The 12,683-nt window shown below is 43.3% G+C and overlaps 1 long non-coding RNA gene across 2 annotated transcripts in view; it reads right to left on the reverse strand.

The window, feature by feature from the left end:
* The window catches only part of LOC147349026 (uncharacterized), a 28,603-nt gene that overhangs the window by 8,697 nt on the left and 7,223 nt on the right, over positions 1 to 12,683 (reverse strand). The window contains exon 3 of one of the 2 annotated variants that reach the window (XR_015150301.1): positions 9,766 to 10,022. The exons of the other annotated variant lie outside the window; for it this stretch is intronic. This is a non-coding gene — a long non-coding RNA (uncharacterized LOC147349026). Of the gene's footprint in view, positions 1 to 9,765; positions 10,023 to 12,683 lie in introns of those variants that run through there. 2 annotated transcript variants of the gene reach the window in all.

The following is a 12,683-nucleotide window of genomic DNA, read 5'->3' on the forward strand; positions in this document are numbered from 1 at the left end:
TCACTTTTCACTTTCATGCACTGGAGAAGGAAATGGCAACCCACTCCAGTGTTCTTGCCTGGAGAATCGCAGGGACAGGGGAGCCTGGTGGGCTGCCGTCTATGGGGTCGCACAGAGTTGGACACGACTGAAGCGACTCAGCAGCAGAAGCAACAGCAATCTCATCCTCCCCCACCCTCCTCCCTCTCGGCAACCGCAAGTCTGTTCTTTATGTCTGTGAATCTGTTTCTGTTTCATGGATAAGTTCATTTGTGTAAACAGACTTTTTAAAATTCGAGTCAGGTCCAGGTATGCTAATACAGCCGGACAGAACGTGCATGAGTGCCAAAAAGCCTTGTCCTCAGATTACAGGATGAGATACGTGTGTGTGTGCTCACTCAGTGGTGTCCGACTCTTTGTGACACCATGGACTGTAGCCTGCCAGGCTCCTCTGTCCATGGGATTTTTCCCACAAAAGTACTGGAGTGGGTTGTCATTTCCTCCTCCTGACCCCAGGATCGAACCCTCGTCTCCAGCATCTCCTTACAGCCAGATGAGCCCGTTCTACTCACCACACAATTTGCCCTCCTCACTGGATGGTGTTGAAGATCAAATGTGCTTAGTCACTCAGTCCTGTCTGACTCTGTGACCCCATGGATTGTAGCCGGCCAGGCTCCTCTGTCCATGGGATTCTCCAAGGAAGGAATACTGGAGTGGGTTGCCATGCCCTTCTGCAAGGGACCTTCCCAACCCAGGGATCGAACCCAGGTCTCCCACATTGCAGGCGGATTCTTTACCATCTGAGCCACCAGGGAAGATCTGGTGAAGCTCAAATGGGAGAAAGATTTCAGAGCAGTCAGCCTGGTGCCAGGGCCACAGTGAGCACAAAATCAGTTATGACCTTGACTCTGGCTCACTCTGGCCCAACCCCTCCCCTGCCCCAGGCACAAAGAAGAGAACAGGGACCTGGTGTGGCTGTCGCAGTGGCAGGAACAGACTCAGAGAAGACAGGAACAGCATAGTCTGAGGACCCTACAGCAGGAACTACATGACCTTGTTGTTATTTGGAGGAAGCCACTCCATCCACTTCTGCCCCCATCCTGGCTCACTGAGACCCAAACTCAAAGTTGAGGGAGGGAGACAGAGAGAGAGTAAATATCTGATTGGCTCACCTTGGTTCACAAATTCATACATGGAAGGAGGGGCACGAGACAGTCCAACAAGACCTCCGACTGTGGGCGGGGGCAGTTCTCCAAAAGCATATAGTTGTGCTATTTCCAAGAGGAAAATGCAGCCAGCTGTCCCTACACTGACTACAAAATGCCTTAAGAGCTCAGATCCCAAGGGTGGTTTTTGAGTCCATGTCTCAAAAAGGCTGTCAGTTTCCATGAAATTACATTACAGCTGAGAAAAAGTTCAAGGAGGTGACTTCATGAGGCAATAAAGAATGATATTCATTAATCCTTCTACAAATGTCATAAGGAGCTGACTCCAATCCCAGCACAAAAACCCAAGTTCAGAGAAGGTACCAGAAAACGGCTCCCCAAAGACTCTAGGCTGAAGTAATGAAAATCAGAAAGCCCCCAGGATAAGAAATGAGGGACAAGAAAACCTTTTCTGAGACTCTTCAGGTGGAGAGGGAGAAAGCTACCACTTCAGGGGGCCACACTCCCCAAAACATAGTTGTCAAAGTTATCCGGGGGGCACTTCTTACCTAAGGGTAAGGAATTCAACCCCGATCTCATCTCTCACTGACTCTGTGCATCTCTACCTTAATACTGCAAAAATCTATATTTGGATTTAAAAAAAAAAAAACTAGGTTGGATGGGGAAAATAGGCAAGATATAAAATAGTTACTAATTTTAACACATTTTTTATAATGAAGGCGCTGCTTTGAAAATCTTCTGTTTCCACATATGTGGCTGATTTAAGTTGACTTATTAACTTCAGTAGAACTGAAAGATGTTTTTACTTCTGACAACTCCTAGGTTCTGAACGTCACACAGCTCGGCTCACAGCTGTCACTGCGTGACCCCAGAAGGAGCCACCTTGCATGGATTTATTTAGAAAATCCTGAAAGGTGTGCAAAGGGGCTTTGCAGACACCAACATCGCTCCCAAGAACTTTTCATCGGGGCAGGGTCGCTGGTCGATCTCGCAGCAGCCGAATACCATTCTTAAACAGACAGCCTCTGACACTGGAATGTGAAAAGAAACAGACCCTGGCAGCTCTGATTTTCATGTCAAAATTTCTGGAAGAAAAAAAAATAATTCTGGAAGTATCGATAGCACACTCTGAATCCTTACCGGTCTAGCATCGCCTAAGGGGCTGCAACCAGATGACGCCGGTGCTCCTTTGGCAAGAGTTGGAGAGAAAAAAGAATTAATTCCTGAAAATGAACTTTTCACCATCATTTGAATTTCTGTTCCTGCAAACTCCCCGGCAAGGACGATCAAAGACAATCATGCCGTTTCACGTCTCATCACTCGTCCAGCAAAACCACCCCGAGCACTTTTCTGACTAGAAGTGTTGATAATCGAATCAAGAATGACACGCACTGGATGGATACTCGTTCCCTCTGCAGCCAAACCCTGAGCTCCTGGGATCAGCTGCTGGAACCTGCGAGTTCTGTCGGAATCCCTGACCCCGAGGAAACCTCAAGTCAAGGGGTGCCCTTGAAGCCTGCCTGCTGCCACCCCCATTCCACATCCAGCCAGGAGTCCTGGATCAGCACAAGAACACCTTGGAACTGCTTCTCCTGGCAATGAGGGGAACTAGCCTGACTTTGGAGTGACCACAGTGGGGTCCTCTTCAGCAGGCTTCCTCTCAATTTAGAGATATGAGACAGCCTGGCAGTGAGCCCCTAACGGTCCTCTGTCTTGAAGCGCAGGTGATATCTCTCCCTGAAACAACACCAAACGGCTAACTTTGGCAGAACTCAAAAAAGCTTGCCCAATTGCACAAACTATCTCCTTATAGTTAATGTTTTTGTTATCCCAACCTCCTCAAGATGCTTCTCTATAAAATCCATGAAAAGGAAAAATGTCTATGGTTGGTTGCCAGTGTAGCAGGGAAGAAAGAGCAGGTGATGAGAAGATGGGGAAGTTTACAACAGGAAAGACAAGAGATGGGGCATATAACAGCTTTCTTTCAAGGATCGAAGACCTAAAAAAGAGTGTGGATTACGGGTCTCAAATTCAAGGGCCTGCCAGGGCCAGGTGGGTAAGCTTCTGAGTATAACAAAAACTCACACTGGAGGAGGCATGCTCATCCCAGCAGGACCACTGCTACCTGGCCTTGTGGCCTTTGCAGTTGCCAGAGATTCAACCGATGCTGTGAAATCTAGTCCTAAAAAATATCAGCATACACACTGCTATATATAGAACAGATAATCAACAAGGACCTACTGTATAGCACAGGAAACTCTACTCAGTATTCCGTAATAACCCATATGGAAAGGGAATCTGAAATAGAATAGATATATGTATGTGTTATAACTGAATCACTTTACTGTACCCGAAACTAGCACAATATCGTCAATCAACTATCAGTTCAGTTCAGCTCAGGCGCTCAGTCGTGTCTGACTCTTTGCGATCCCATGAATCACAGCACGCCAGGCCTCCCTGTCCATCACCAACTCCCGGAGTTCACTCAGACTCACATCCATCGATTCAGTGATGCCATCCAGCCATCTCACCTTCTGTCGTCCCCTTCTCCTCCTGCCCCCAATTCCTCCCAGCATCAGAGTCTTTTCCAATGAGTCAACTCCTCACATGAGGTAGCCAAAGTACTGGAGTTTCAACTTTAGCATCAGTCCTTCCAAAGAAATCTCAGGGCTGATCTCCTTCAGAATGGACTGGTTGGATCTCCTTGCAGTCCAAGGGACTCTCAAAGTCTTCTCCAACACCACAGACCCCAATAGAAAATAAAAAATTTAAATGAAAATATCAACAAATTCACCTTTTAAAAATCTGATTGACTGGTTCCAAATCGGGAAGCCAAGCTGGTGGTTCCAAACTGAAACTCAGCTCTGACACCTTTAGAAGAGACTAATGATGTATATGGGCTTCCCAGATGGCACTAGGGATAAAGAACCTGCCTGCCAGTGCAGGAGACATAAGAAATATGGGTTCGATCCCTGGGTTGGGAAGATCCCCTGGAGGAGGGCATGTCAACCCACTCCAGTATTCTTGCCTGAAGCATCCCATGGACAAAGGAGCCTGGTGGGCTGTGGTCCACAGGGTCACACGACTGAAGTGACTGAGCACACACGCACGCATGCGATAATGTATATAATACCAGAGATCCGACTGGGAGCAAGGGATGCAGCCTCCCAAGTGGTCCATTTGGCATCAACATCAGAAGGCCCTTTCTCCCCGCGGAATTCTCTATCTCAGAAGGAAAGGAGTCCACTTTGAAAACGGACAGCAAACGGAGAAATGGCAGGCAGGCTCATAGCTGAACCATAAAATCTCTTCTAATAAAGGCTAAAATTTTTATTAAGTTCTTATTATGTGCCAGACACTGCTGGAGAGCATATATCTATGTAACATTTTAGTTCTATAATTAACCCTGGTGAACTTGACCATCATTTCGCAAGAAAACGACTCCTTCGCTCTACACAGAGCAAAGGCTAAGACTTAGCAGCACATTCAGACAATTGAAGGCAGGTTGCATCCCCGACCCGCAGAGGGATGGCAGGGCTGGAGGGCTGCAGCCACAGGACCACGCTGGCCCTGAGGGTTTGGGAACAACTCCAAAGTGTTGTGAGAAGTCAGGGGTTAAAGGACAGGGGGGCTTAGCTCAGATTTGCATTTGTAAAGATTTTCTTGATTTGACTATGAATGTGGTCAGGAACCTGGAGGACTGATAGGGTTGGGTCTTTACGTTCTCATTTTTTCCCACTCTTAGGCTCTGCCTGGAGCCTTGCCCATTCAGAATAAGCAGAATGAAATGTTGTATATACAGTAAAACAGGGGCTTCCCTCCTGGCTCAGTCAGTAAAGAATCTGCCTGCAATGCAGGAGATCTGTGTTCCATCCCTGGGTCGGGAAAATCCCTTGGAGAAGGAAATGGATACCCACTCCAGTATTCTCGCCTGGAGAATCCCACGCACAGAGGAGCCTGGCAGGGTACAGTCCATGGGGTCGCAAGGAGTCGGACATGACTGGCGACTGAGCATACATGTACTCACGTTCATGTTATCCCCTACGTTTCCGTCTTGTGCTTTTTATCTTTTCCCTTCTGTTTTGTATCTTGTTTAAGAAAACGTCCCCAAAGGTCATGAAGATATTCTCCCACGAGTTTTCTTTCTGCCACTTACATCCTAAATCCTCTTGGAACTGAATTTTTGTGTGTGGTATGAAACAGAGAAGTAAAAGTAGTATTTTTCCATATATATATAGATAGATAGATAGATATACGCCAGTTGTCCCAAACTACCAAATTCAATCATTTCCACAGTGTTTCTCAGCACCCGCTTTATCGTAAGCCAAGTTCCCACATACGTGTGAGTTAATGTCCAGGCTCTCTATTCTGTTCCACTGGTCTGTTTTTCTACTTCTGCACCAATAACTGGTTGGGTCTTTGATAACTTAAAGTAAGCTTTTCTACTTTTAAGAAAAGTAGAAAGATCAAGCTTTCTACTTCAAGCTTTAAGATCAAGCTTCCCCATTTAATTTTCTTCCAAAGTGGGTTGGCTCTTCTTGACTCTTTCATATATCTTTTAGAATCAGTGTGCTGTCTTTAAAAAAAAATCCCCTTGGCACTTAGGTTGGAAATTCATCAAATCTATACATCAACTTGGAGAACAGTATTGAGTCTTTCTCTTTATGTCTTTAATTGGGTAACCTCACTTTCTTTCAGTAAAATTTTATAATTTCCTCAATACAGGGCTTATTCATGTGTTATCAAACTGATTTTTTTGAAATTTTATAAACTATTCGCTATAGATTTTACCTACATTTCCTAAGACCTTTTGTTGATTTAAGGAAATGCAATGGACTCTCGCATTTTGAATTGGAAGTCTATCAATCTCACTTTCTAATTAATTCTCATGATTTATTTGTGGATTTGAGGGTTTTTTTTAAAAATATAGACTATTATGCCACCTTTAAGTAATGAGAATTTTATTTCTTTATTTTCAATCTTTATACTTGATTTCTTTTCCTTCTTATTGGCAACACTTTCAACACAAAGCTGCCTGCTTTGATGACTGTATCCTCCTTGCTGTCTTGTTCCCAACTTACATACTGCTTTCAGTATTTAGCCATTAAATATGATATTTTCTGTGGGAGTTTTCAGATGTCCTGTGTCATATAAAGAAAGTTCTCTTCGATTCCAATTTAATTAGACTATTTTTTATTTCTTACAAAGAGGTGTGGATTTTTATTCACGATATTACCTGCCTGTATTGTGATTATCATACAGGTTTTCTCTTTTATTTGATTAACATGGTGAATTCCATGGACTAATTTTTTTTTCCACTGAAGGATCAATCTTGCATTCCTAGAATACACCCAACTTCTTCACAATGTGTTACATGTTTGATATGTTCCTGGGTTTGTTGTGCCAATACATTTTGTTAAGTGTTTTTGCATCTATGTTCATGAGTGAGGCTGAGTTGTAATTTTTTTTTTTTAACTTTTTTGTTGTTCCTGATCTGGTTTTGCCATCAAAATGAGGACAGTTTCACAAAATGAGTTGAGGACTTTTCCCTCCTTTACATTTTCTGTTAAGAGTTTATATAAACTGAAATCATTGGTTCCTTAAATATTTGATAGAACTTCCCTTTCAAATCATCTGGTTCTATTGCTTTCCTTATGAAAAGACTTTTAACCACTGATTCAATTTCCTTAATGGTTAATAGAACTGCTTCCTCTTGAATCAGTTATGGTAAGTTATATTTTTTCCTGGTATTTTATTCATTTAATCGAGGACTTCAAATTTATTGGCATCCATGTTTTATTCATAATATCATCAATTTAATCTCTGTATCATCTTTTTATTTCTAAAATCGTTTGTTTGTGTCTTCCTTCTCTATTTTTCTTAATTAACTTTGAAAGAGTTCTGTCAATTTTATTAATCTTCTCAGACAATCAACTCTTGGCTTTGTGTGTCCTCTCTAATTGTATGCTTATTTTCTATTCTATTGACTTCTGAAACTCTCACTTTGCCTGCTAGTTTCCTGGGATTTAATCTGCTATTCTTTATCTCTGTTCTTAAATTTAATTTCTCATTAATTTTGTCTCTTACTTTTCTAATCTAAGTAGATTTCTCTCTTTTTTACTGCTGGAGCTTCATTCCACACACCATGATTTACAGACATTTGTCATCAAACAGCTCTAGACAGTTAATCATTTTCTTTTTATTTACTTTTTGTCCCATATATTGTGCAGACATGTAATTTTAAAATGTCAAATGTATGGCTTTTTCCAGTTATATTTTTCACTGATTTTGATTTCTCAGTTAATTGCAATCTGGTCAGAGATGGTGGCCTATCTAATTCAGTGCTTCGAAATCAGTGGGGCTACTTTAAGCTAGAGCAGTGGTTCACACAGAGAAGGCAATGGCACCCCACTCCAGTACTCTTGCTTGGAAAATCCCATGGGCGGAGGAGCCTGGTGGGTTGCAGTCCAAGGGTCAGACACGACTGAGCAACTTCCCTTTCACTTTTCACTTTCATGCACTGGAGAAGGAAATGGCAACCCACTCCAGTGTTCTTGCCTGGAGAATCCCAGGGACGGGGGAGCCTGGAGGGCTGCCGTCTATGGGATCACACAGAGTCGGACACGACTGAAGCGACTCAGCAGCAGCAGCAGTGGTTCACAACCTGGACTGAATATTAGAACCACCTTGGTAGATTTTAGTCCTGGTTCCCAGGACATACGCCATTCCAACTACATCACAATGCCAGGTGTTATTTGCTTTTACAATGAAACACCCCAGTGATTCCAACATGAAGCCACATTTGAGAATCGGTGGCTCGCATGTGACCAGTTTCAAACCTGTTCCATGTATGCTCCAAAACAACGTGCATTCTCCACCTTGGGTACACAGTGGCGCCATGGTGGTGCCATATTGGTGCCAACTTGGGTGCACAGTGGCGCCATACTCTACATGCAGCCCTTGGGTCTCACTTGTCAGTTGTTCACATCATCTGCTTTCCCGCTTAATCAATAACTCAAGCCTGAGTATTTGGGGGGATGTCTGTGGATTTGTCGATTTCTTCTTATAGTGTTCAAAGAAATTGTCTTTTAAGTTCTACATACATATTAGATTTTATATTTAGAACTGTTAAACCTAAAATTATTATATCATTCTTGAGACTTGTTTTATTCATAGGAAATGACCATCTTTTAACTCCAGTGAGTCTATTTTGTCTGATAGGAACATTGCATATCTGCTCATTTTCAGGGGTTGGGGTTAGGACTTAATATGCTTCTTCTGTACCCTTATGTCTATTTTAAACATATCACTATCTACTAATGCTGTGCTGGAAGAAGCACAAGCTGGAATCAAGATTGCCAGGAGAAATATCAATAACCTCAGATATGCAGATAACACCACCCTTATGGCAGAAAGTGAAGAGGAACTAAAAAGCCTCTTGATGAAAGTGAAAGAGGAGAGTGAAAAAGTTGGCTTAAAGCTCAACATTCAGAAAACGAAGATCATGGCATCTGGTCCCATCACTTCATGGGAAATAGATGGAGAAACAATGGAAACAGTGTCAGACTTTATTTTTGGGGTTCCAAAATTACTGCAGATGGTGACTGCAGCCATGAAATTAAAAGACGCTTACTCCTTGGAAGGAAAGTTATGACCAACCTAGATAGTATATTCAAAAGCAGAGATATTACTTTGCCAACAAAGGTTCATCTAGTCAAGGCTATGGTTTTTCCTGTGGTCATGTATGGATATGAGAGTTGGACTGTGAAGAAAGCTGAGCGCTGAAGAATTGATGCTTTTGAACTGTGGTGTTGGAGAAGACTCTTGAGAGTCCCTTGGACTGCAAGGAGATCCAACCAGTCCATTCTAGAGGAGATCAGTCCTGGGTGTTCTTTGGAAGGACTGATGCTAAAGCTGAAACTTCAGTACTTTGGCCACCTCATGCGAAGAGTTGACTCATTGAAAAAGACCCTGATGCTGGGAGGGATTGGGGACGGGAGGAGAAGGGGACGACACAGGATGAGTTGGCTGGATGGCATCACTGACTCGATGGACATGAGTTTGAGTGAACTCCGGGAGTTGGTGATGGGCAGGGAGGCCTGGCGTGCTGTGATTCATGGGTCGCAAAGAGTCAGACATGACTGAGCAACTGAACTGAACTGAATTGAACTATATAGTAATAATTGTTATCAAACCTATACTAAGCCTGAATGTCAGTTTAGTATCCTTTTCTAACTGTGCACTGAAATAAAACTAATCTGCCTTTTAAAAAACATTTCAGCAGGTATTCCCTGGCTGGTCCAGTGGTTAGGACTCCCACTGTCACTGCTGAGGGCCTGGGTTAGATTTTGGTCTGGGGACTAAGATTCCACAAGCCACATGACATGGCCAAAAAACAAATAAATACAATTAAAAAGCATTTCAGAAGTCAGACTCTTCCCCAATTATTCCAAATAGTCAAAATTATGATATAAGATTTCCAAAACACACGCTCTCATTAACCAGGCTTCCCCACTTGGAGGACCTGGAGATCATTATTACTTAACAAAATACAACAAGTCTGATTCTCCCTCTCACGTTTGTAAAATCATTTAGGTCCTCATCAACTGCAAAGCCACAACACCTTTCACAACAGCCACGTTTTATTTTAGTGAGCATTAAACATTTAACGTAAATGCAATCCTCAGTGATTGAAGGAGCAAAGCAGAACTCTGACCCCGGGCAGCCTCTCTGTCTCAGGGGAGCAACCTTCCAGGGGTCCGGATCCTCATTCGTCCACCTCCTAGGCCGGTGGGAGGCTCTACTGGTTGTGCGTGAGCTTTCAATCAGCCGGTGGGATGCTCTTCAAGGGTGCAATTAGCATGCCAACAGCCAAGACTGTATTTAAGAAGTCAGAGTTCAGACAATTCCAAACTTGAAAATGCTTTTACATGCCGTCATTCAAATACTTACATTTTTTTTTTTTTTACAATTAATAAATTGTTTTCAAGGCACCTGTTGCCAATACCTAATTTTCATTGAGCGGTTTTCGAGAGAATGTGGCCAAGTGTCAGTGTGTAGTTCCTGCTTGGTGCTGCGTATAATTTTTCTGATATTCTGAATGGCATGTGCTAATTATTTAGTACAATAGCTAATTTTATGGCGCTGAAAGACTGGAACAGAAGGGCTGTAATTACTTATAATAGGAATGTCTCGTTTTTTGTTAAAACCAAAGTGTGGGAGGCAGAGGAGAAAATAAAGGATAATTTTACACTCTCCTCGGAAGAATGAAATAGTTAATATTTTCAAGACTTTGTTACTAGTAACACTGGAAGACTAACCATATGTCCCCAACTTCTAAGGAAAACATTGTAGCTTCGCGAAATTTACAGCAGTTTCTGAAAAACGTGTTTCGATTTTATGTCCCAAAGCAAATGAAAACTCTTTTTAAGTGGCGTCTTATGCCACCAGTTTCCCGAATAGAATAGACTTTCTTGAGAAAAAGGGGGAGAAAAGTTTTCCAGATTTTCATTAGCAAGAGGGCCTTTTCCGAGGTGCATAGAAACGATGCAAGTAGGCAGTGTTGCTTTAGAAGCTGTCTAAGGCAGGTTGTGTCCACACCGCAGAACTCACAGGTTCCTCCCCACATCAGCCTTGTCAGAAGGGCAGAGGGGGAAACCGATGCCTAAAACCCTCTGAAAATGGCACTGAGAGATTTAAACTATTCATACCTCTCAAGGCAGGCATTCCATTTCTAGGGATCGACACCAAAAAACAATCATCCACGTGGCATACGATTCATATATCAAATAAGACGTTTCCCTCAGTGTGTTTCTAATCATGAAAAATGGGAAGCCATCTAAATATCTGGAAAGGTTATTAAATTATGACACACCCAACCAGGGATCTCAAGCTGTCGTTAAAATTATATTTTAGTGAATAGGGCCCAGGAAGGGGAAAGGCTCGTGGTTTAATACAAAATTCAAGACCAGGACACAAAGCCAAAGAAAAATCTGTAAATAGAGTATTATATATGGACAGAGTATGATGTGTGAACATAGCGAAAGAAACTAGTTAGAAGGGACTTATCTGAATGATCCTGGGTGCTGAGGGTACAGATAGTGTTTTTTTCCTACAGTAAATTTTTAATAGATATTATTTAAAAATACAAGCTTTAAAGAGGCATCTTGCAGTCAAAGGCAGAGAGCTGAGCCTGACTCCTGAAACCTTCCCAGGATCCATTTTTTTTCAGAATCACAAGCATCTGTGGACTCTTCCCACTTGAGCACATCCTATGGCAGCATCCTTTTCTGTCTCTTGCTATTTTCTTTCTCCTAACACCTTCCTCACTTCCCAGCACCGTTTCCCCCAGTTTTAGCCCTTTTCCCCCTCTAACAGTCCCTCCATTCCTTGCTCCTTCTCTTTTCTCTGCTCAGGAACTGTCCAGCAGCCCATTCCCACCCTGCTGGGGAATCCAGAGCCCAGGGGTCTGCACAGCTGTCCAGGAGAGGCGGGGGGCATGGGGAAAGGAACGCCTTCACTGCACATGGAGGAGTCTCTCCACTCTTCCCTCCATAAGTCCTTAATGACTCAAACATATTCACCTGCAGCACCAAGACCCACATTACTAGGCTGGACCACAGGGTCACTTCTAACTGTGAAGATCAAGGACTAAAAGTGAATTCACTGGCCACAGAACTTCCTACTGATCCATATCAAGTACTGATATATATATATATACATATATATATAGTGCTATATACACATATATATATATATATGTAGATAGATAGCTAGATGGTGGGTTTCCGGTATGTGTATATATATATATATATGTATGTATGTATATGGTGGGTTTGCTGATATATATGTGTGTGTGTGTGTATATATATATGCGTATGTATGTATATAGTGCTATATATATGTAGGTAGATAGCTAGATGGTGGGTTTCCTAGGTAGCACTAGTGGTAAAGAACCTGCCTGCCAATGCAGGAGATGGGTCAGGAAGATCCCCTGGAGGAGAGCATGGCAACCTGCTCCAGTACTCTTGCCAGAGAATCCCCATGGATAGAGGAGCCTGGCGGGCTATGGTCCATGGGGTCACAAAGAGTAGAACACACAGAAGTGACTTAGCACACACACAAATGGCAGCCACAGAGGGCACAGCGAGGCTTGGGTGTCTGAGCTGATGGGCACAAAGCAAGTGCTCCCAGTACCAGGAAACCAGAATGAGAGGGAGGAGGCTGGGGTCCAGGACCGGGCCGAGCTCCGTCACCTCTTCCCCAGGGTGCCCTAAGCCATGTGACATCGGAACAGTATCTTCTCCATCTGCCCCCATGGGGATGTCACATTTATTGAGCACCTGCTGTGTAGAGGGTGAAGGGCATACAGCAGTGGACAGACGAGGTCTCTGCCCTCATGGATCTGACACACCAGCAGCCCCAGAAACACATCTCTGTAGGCTACAGTGCCAGGTGGGGATAGATGCTCTGAAGAAAAGCCAAACCAAGGAGAGATGGAGAGAAACCTCAGAGTGGGTGGGTGCCATCTTGGGGCAT

This window comes from Bos grunniens, chromosome 21 (assembly GCF_055505025.1).
Source record: "Bos grunniens cultivar Pamir isolate PY7600 chromosome 21, Bosgru_T2T1.0, whole genome shotgun sequence".
Lineage (NCBI taxonomy): Eukaryota > Metazoa > Chordata > Mammalia > Artiodactyla > Bovidae > Bos > Bos grunniens.